General features: G+C 46.6%; 1 protein-coding gene across 3 annotated transcripts in view; it reads left to right on the top strand.

Moving 5' to 3' along the window:
• The first annotated feature begins 236 nt into the window (after positions 1-236).
• The window catches only part of BMAL1 (basic helix-loop-helix ARNT like 1), a 62,902-nt gene continuing 56,289 nt past the window's right edge, over positions 237-6,849 (top strand). For 2 of the 3 annotated variants that reach the window (XM_063946401.1, XM_063946403.1), the window contains exon 1: positions 237-326. The gene's annotated coding sequence lies outside the window, so the exon portion shown is untranslated. Of the gene's footprint in view, positions 327-362; positions 563-6,849 lie in introns of those variants that run through there. The other variant, XM_063946402.1, reaches the window with a different exon arrangement.

The following is a 6,849-nucleotide window of genomic DNA, read 5'->3' as shown; positions in this document are numbered from 1 at the left end:
CATGTTTATGTATATATTACTGTCAGTGAGCCCACAAGAAAGATGGCGGCCGGAGAGCTCCACTTCTCCCCACCCACCTCTAGAGCGGTGAAGCACCTGATTGGAGGAGGCGGGCAGTGGCGCAGGTGGGAGGGACGTCTACCAGGTGCGGACTCCCGTTGGCCGGCTGGCCTCGGGGAGCGCGCTGATTGGTTGGCACAGGCAGCCGGGCCGCCGCCGCACGTCATTGGCTGGAAAGTAGGTTAGTGGTGCGACATTTACAGTGAGGGCAGAAAGTAGGTCACGGACGCGGCTGTTTATGTGAGCTCGGTGTGCGCGGCTGACGGGTGAGTGACAGCGCCTGCCCTGGCCCCTGCCAGCTGCCCTGCCCGGGGAGGCAAGTGCCAGCTCTTGTGGCCAGCATTTACCAGCAGCTGGCATCAGTCCATCACTCTGAGCCCTGGGGCTGCAACCTGATGGGGGCCAGTGGGTTCTCCAGGGACGCCTAGAGTGCAAGCTTAATGGGCAAGAGATGATGCTGATGAGAATTGCTTCTGTACCCTGGGGCTTTTCTTATTTGTGTGTATGTATGTGTGTATATAAATATATATATATATATATATATATTTGTAAATGTTACTGTTTACAGGAAAGCCTTGAAGGTGCTGGCAGTGATTGGGTTAAATATTTTCCCTTTGCAAGTCATTCTAACATGCGTCTTTGACCTGTGTCCCTCCACTTGCTGTGGAACTACACATCCCAGCATGCCTTAATAGCAAAACTGTGGCAGGGCATGCTGGGATGTGTAGTTCCACAGCAGCTGGAGGGCCACAGGTTGAAGACCCATGTTAGAGGAGATTGGGTTTGTTGGCTGTAGATATCGCACGTCTTGGCAATTGTCTCCCCCCCCCCCCCCCCCCCCCCCCGATTTCATTTGCATGGGGCTGATACATGACAAAACATGCTGTTTCAATTATTATTGCATACTGTTACTACATTGTGCAGACGCACTGGTGCTGCTCCTACGTCGCTTGCCATTACAGTTGGTGCTCGTACACCTGGCGAGCAGGTGGGTTTGCGAGGTTGCTGGGCCAGGTTGGCAAATTGTTCTGTGTAATTACCCATTTTATTTTTTGCATCTTTAATGAACGACTGTAAGTAAGTTTGCAGTAAAACTGTATTGAGGTATCTGTTACAGTAATAGCCACCATTGTGTAGTAAATGTTCTTTGTACTGACCAGTGCGATTAGCGCTTTGCTGCTAGGTGACACAGCTTTCGGGGCAGGACGCAGGCAAACGCTTGTATACAGCCCCCTCCTCACCCCTATTATTAAGAAACATCCCAGTAAGATGCTTGTTAGATACTCTCTGCCGCAGAGTGTAGCTGACCCGTCATGCCATAGAAGATGGATACTATATGTGCAAAATGTAGTAATATTATCATATCTAATCCCTAAACCATTTCCAGGAGGATTCATTTCTCTGAACAATTTCCTTAGAAAAAATATTTACAAAGACTAGCAGCCCTCTGCTCCATGCAGCTTATCTCGCATGTAACGATTCATGTAATTAGTGCAGTATACCTGCGGCCTGATCTAAACTGGAGAATATGTAACAAGAACGGTCTGAGTCCACTTTTATTATTATTTTGCTCTTATACCTAGTGCAGGTAAGTGTGTAGGCCGTGCTTTGTCATTGTATGTAGTGTTAGAGTACAAGCATCAGTTATAAAGAGTTTAGTTTACAGAAGTCACAAAGCAAACTAGTGCTATTATTCTGTCTCTGTGTGTTATGGTGACATTACTGCCTGTGCAGGGATGCGTTGCTGCAATGTTGATCTCTTGGGTCTTTTGCTGCGTTAACCTTTGCTCGTTCATCTGCCGCCATATACCGTGTGTGTGTGGGCTGGCTTTGCGAGATAGCTAATAAGCCCTGCACGCCACCTCATCTTCATGAAATGACTTATGTGACTGCAAATGCAGCTCACATGAGAAATTAGTCTGGTGGGCCTGGGAGCTTACACTCCAGCGGCCGGTCAGCTCCGCGACACTGTTTTGAGATGTCACCAAACTCTGTCCTAACGTTCCTGTATATTTCACAGAGCGGTACGTGATGTTTAATTTGTGTCTGGTGGTTATATCAGGCTTCCAGGGAGGATTGTCTCATCCTTCATTATCAGATTTGAGATCTCCTTACCGCGCTCTAGCTCTGTCTCCCCTGTCCAATACATTTAGGTCAGTAGGTTAATGTCAGAGCGTGGGCGAGACACTGGCAGTCTTACATGACAACCTCTTTCAGAGCGCACAGGCAATACACAGATAAAAACTGATATTCCTGCGGATTTTCATCTGCGACTGGTGCGCGCTGCTTTGAAGACGTTACCGTAAGAAGTGACAATATTGTGTCTTCCAGTAGCTGTGCTCTTCTGTGCCTCATCCCAGAGCCTTATTAGCCGGGAACGTGACTCACCCCTGCTTTTCTGAGCTTACAGAGGCTGTGAAAGGCTGCTGTGAGTAGGAGATGTTTGTGTTCTTTCCAGTTATGATGTCACGCTTTAAATAATGTCTTAGAAAGTCTCTCATTCAGTGGGGATAACGCAGCCCACTTCATGTTTGTGTCGGCGCTTCTACAGAAAAATACCTGGATCGAGAGAATGGGGATTTCACTGCTGCCTTCTGCCAGGCTTTGCAGTGAGTGGTCTCCGCTACCTCTAAGGAGAGATTTAAAAGAATGCAAGTGGCATCCATATTGGCCCCTAATATATACAAGCTTTCTATTTCCCAGAGCCTTTGGAGGACGCCATGTTGGTTATACGTATGTACCTTCTCTCTCTAAGGTCTATAAGGATGGTACCTGTCTGTACTAAAGCGCAGGCAAGCACTAAAAGAGGGTGCGTCAGTCCTTGCACACTCAACATCATGGGTATACACAAGGGAAGGACTTTGTAGCAGCATTTGCTTAACGACGCAGACAGGCGACCGACAATAGACTTCTGCGTGAGAATCAGAATGTGACGCTATGGGGGGAATTAAATTGTTTGAAAAGTCGGTTGAACGTCTGTATTTTTTCCTGTCTATTAGAAAAAAAAACAGAAATCCAACTGACTTTTCAAACCATTGAATACCCCCCTTTATGTGTAGTGAGTGACTGATTGACGGCTTTTCAGACTTGCTTTGCAGAAATGCACCATAGGGATTGATTAATTCATACACGGGGACGGGGAATGGTGAAATGTTTTGTTTTTTCCATCCTGTATCATGACACAGTTGTTGGGCAGTGCTGGGGGAGATTCATCAGCTGTAAGTTGCAGTATTTTATCGGCTTACTTCACAAATACTTTTTGGGGTTTGGCGGTTCTCCTGAAGAAGCCTCATTGGATAAATGCTGCTGTTTTGATAACGTTATGTAATTGTGGAACAGTCTAAACACATAATGTGAGTGGCTAGTACGTCACGTTGGGAGAGCAGGAACGCCAATTTAAAGCTGTCGTTTTTATTGTGCATGAAATATCTGTAATGGGTTTTATCCTACGTGGTCTTATTACTGGTGATAACCCGCTCTATTTTTCTATCTAAAATAAGTTGTATATAAATGTTTATGTGACCATGTATTTGTATATATTTTGTTCGGACACAGTGTGTGCATCTTGGCTACATTGTAAATATGAGCAGTATTCCATTACTGCTGTTCTATTATTCCTATGGTGTCTGTAGCGCCTCATAGAGAAAGTTGTATAAATACACGTCCGTGCCATAGGAAAAGATCCGAACAGCCCCAGGAGAAAAATCAAATAGCCAGACGATAAGACGAGTGAGTGACCATTATTACCAGTATAAGTCAATGTCCCAGTGCCCTGGGAATAGCAGATGGAAAGTATCAGAGTCTATTAATGTAGGGTGGAAACCAATAGAGTCCAGGAGGGGGACGGAGAAGAATTGAGTGCTGTGAGATTGAGGCTGGATTATGTAGGGGAAGGGGGAGGTAGTGACAGAGTTAGAAGTGAGGTTGATCAGAGTGGCGAGATACAGTAGGAAGATGAGACGGGAAATGAAGACTAGAGAAGGAGGTTTCAGTAGTCCAGGCGGGAGATGAAAAGAGCACGAGACCTTTTGTTGTACATACGTGTATTTTACAGTTTGGTCCCTCTAGTGATATCCCTGCCAAGGGGTCGTTCTACGGTATCCGGACTCCAGGTTAACACTAGGTCGACATGAGTTTCCACATTTTTTTTACTTTTTAATACTTTATGATCCACGTGGACTATAATTGGGAACGGTAACCTCTGCCGAGCGCAGCGGTAGCGGACGGAGCGAGGCACCTTGCCTGAAGCATGGCGAGCGAAGCGAGGGGACACTGTGCACTAAATGGGGTTCCCGGTCACATTACGGAGAAAACAACACCAAAAAAACTCATGTCGACCTTTTGTCCATGTCGACCTTATTGGTGTCGACCCTGAGTCTCATACCCCGTTCTACAACATACCCTGTCACGCCGGCTGATTCGCTCTTGCCCTGTTATGTGACCAGTGCTTGAAACACGTTTCCTGACCACAGTAATGTAGCAGAAGTAATTTGTGCAGGGCCGGGGTGAGTTTCCTTCTATTCCGAGCGCAGTTCTCAGTGTTAGAAAGAGTTAGGAAACGCTTATTGTTATGTGCTACATGGCGCCACAAGGGGCCCGCAGTACCGTACAGTGATGCTATTGATGCCTGTATATATCAGTAAAGGACGAGGGGTGTTTAGTTATTATTGTCCACATTGACAATGATGTTATTCCTACCAAGCTCTGACCACACATTCCCAGGGAACTTCCTACAGCGCCATGTGTGCGTCGCACACGAGTATAAAGCTACAATGTTCATAAACCTAAATTGTTTTTATTCAGTTTTTTTTTTCATCTACTAGAACAATATTACTGTCTCTTTTCTGAAGTCGGTCAATTGGCCTAATTCAGACCTGTTCGCTCGCTAGCGTTTTTCGCTGCGCATCGATCAGGTAACTACTGCGCATGCGTAGGCACTGCAATGCGCAGGCGCGTCGTACGGTTACAAAGCGGATCGATGCTGTGCACTGGTTCTTGCGAAGAACCCATTCGCACAGCCGATCGCAAGGTGATTGACAGGAAAAAGGCGTTTGTGGGTGTCAACTGACAGTTTTCTGGGAGTGGTAGGGAAAACGCAGGCGTGTCGAGGCGTTTGCAGGGCGGGTGTCTGACGTCAATTCCGGACTCGAACGGGCTGAAGTGATCGCAGCGGCTGAGTAAGGTCAGAGCTACTCAGAAACTGCACAAAATGTTTTTATACCGCTCTGCTGCACAAGCGTTCGCACACTTGCAAAGCTAAAATACACTCCTCTATAGGCGGCGTCTATCTGTTCGCAGCACTGCAAAAAATAGCTAGCGAGCGAACAGATCTGAATGAGGTCCAATGTGTTAATTTGCAGTTGTAATAATTTGTGTAGGACAAAGTTGTGAGTCCCTGTTTGTGATACATCCTGTTACAATGTGCGTTTTTCTGGCTGTGTCCTGTGTTTAGCACGGTCTCCGGTGATTCTCTGGAAAAAGACTTGTGTACCAAAATTAATATTACTGTATTAGTAGTTACCTGGCAACCAGCTGCAATTGCGTATCATGCATAGTGATTAAACGTTCCGTCTCCCAACAGCCTGCTATTGATTATCCAGACATAAACCTGCACTGTAGGAAAGGAGTGCTCACCCCACAGGGATGGACCCTTGGCCGAAGGGCTGTATGGAGACCTGGTGGTGCCAGGACATTTTATAGTAGGAGCTGCACGGGCCACATGGCTAACAGAAGTATCACTGGAGTCGATTCAATTCAGCAACAGTTGAATAGCGCCGGGAATTAGCTCCCGGCGCTGTTCAATACAGCGACTAATTACCCTCAATTGTCGGGAATTCTTCTCTCAGCCCCGGGGGGTGAGAGAAGAAAACCGACAAAAGAGGGAATCCGCATCGCCGCGGGTAGTTAAGTCGGAGAATGCTCATTCTCCCGACAAAACTACCTGTTAAGTCGGCGAGAACGGGCATTCTCTGACTTAACTTTAGCTGAATTGAATCGACCCCACTGACGTCTTATCCGTGATCCGGTCTGAAGATAGACAGTGTCTAGGTCGACAGTCACTAGGTCAACATGTTTTCAAGGTCGACAGGGTTTCTAGGTCGACGGGTCAAAAGGTCGACATGAGTTTAAAAAAAAATCTTTTTACTTTTTCATACTTAACGATCCACGTGGACTACGATTGGAACGGTAACCTGTGCCGAGCGCAACGGTAGCGGAGCGAGGGACCTTGCCCGAAGCATGGCGAGCGAAGCGAGCCAAGCAAGGGAACACGGTGCACTAATTGGGGTTCCCGGTCACTGTACGGAGAAAACGACACCAAAAAAACATGAAAAACTCATGTCGACCTTTAGACCTGTCGACCTAGAAACCCTGTCGACCTTCAGACCCTATCGACCTAGTGACGACCTAAAGTGGTGGACCTAAACCTCGTTGATCTAGACACTGTCCATCTAATGATCCACACCCGTCTTATCCATGTGGCAGGGGGACAGCGCTTGTGTGTTGTTCCTAAGAGACGTAATAATGATCAAATGCTTTATTGCCTGTACTTGGAAATCTTGAGTAGTCTTCAATAGTCCTTGTTACTCAGATCCATGTATTTGTCTCATTGGTGTGTAATTATTCTGTACATGTCCACGGTGTCCCATAAGAGCCTGGTGATTATGCTTTGTTCTCGCTCACAGGCCTGAGATACAGATTAATTAGTGATAATGGCCTGAGAGAGAGAGACGTTTCAGAGTTAATCAAAATGCAGAGACATTAATGGCGAGAGTATAATGGTAACATATA

This window comes from Pseudophryne corroboree, chromosome 11 (assembly GCF_028390025.1).
Source record: "Pseudophryne corroboree isolate aPseCor3 chromosome 11, aPseCor3.hap2, whole genome shotgun sequence".
Lineage (NCBI taxonomy): Eukaryota > Metazoa > Chordata > Amphibia > Anura > Myobatrachidae > Pseudophryne > Pseudophryne corroboree.
This window is presented reverse-complemented; position numbering and strand designations above follow the sequence as displayed.